Here is a 584-nt window from a genome sequence, read left to right as displayed (position 1 = left end):
TTTTTGCATTGTGTTTCCCTCCATACAAAATATGTAATGCTCTCAATCACTCTTTGTGTGTGACTTTTGATTTTCTCATATTTATATTCACCAAACTTTCCTGCCTTGTTCCATTATCGAATATTTCTCAATTCTATTGCGATAGCTAAGCTTCATTGAAATCACAAAACAGAAAATTGTTGTTAATTCACAAAAGAGCATCATGCTGTCAGAAGTGGGATTCGAACCCACGCCTCCAGGGGAGACTGCGACCTGAACGCAGCGCCTTAGACCGCTCGGCCATCCTGACTGTGGCATGGTGTCACTAGAGGCTAATTTTAATCCATTCTCAGCAATCGATCCACGTGGTTCATGTGAAACAAACATTCCAATTATTTATCTAAGCAAGAACACTTCCTCATCACAAGTGATTCAAGCGAAACAATACCCACCATTTTTGGACAACCTAGTTGTCATTTAGACGGATGCATGATCCTAGAAGGAGGGAATTCCAATATTTACTCAGAAACATCCGTGAAGAATATTCATAACCAAGATGCATTTGATCAAGGAAATCCAGTGATTCTTACTCATGTTTAATTGAG

The 584-nt window shown here is 39.2% G+C and overlaps 1 non-coding gene across 1 annotated transcript; it reads right to left on the bottom strand.

Annotated features, from left to right (window-relative positions):
• Nucleotides 1-206: 206 nt before the first annotated feature.
• Nucleotides 207-289, bottom strand: TRNAL-CAG (transfer RNA leucine (anticodon CAG)). The gene has a single exon. It is a non-coding gene; the product is annotated as a tRNA-Leu (tRNA).
• Between the last annotated feature and the right edge of the window lie 295 nt (nucleotides 290-584).

The sequence above is a fragment of the Lampetra fluviatilis genome, chromosome 24 (assembly GCF_964198595.1).
Source record: "Lampetra fluviatilis chromosome 24, kcLamFluv1.1, whole genome shotgun sequence".
In the NCBI taxonomy this organism is placed as follows: Eukaryota; Metazoa; Chordata; class Hyperoartia; order Petromyzontiformes; family Petromyzontidae; genus Lampetra; species Lampetra fluviatilis.
This window is presented reverse-complemented; position numbering and strand designations above follow the sequence as displayed.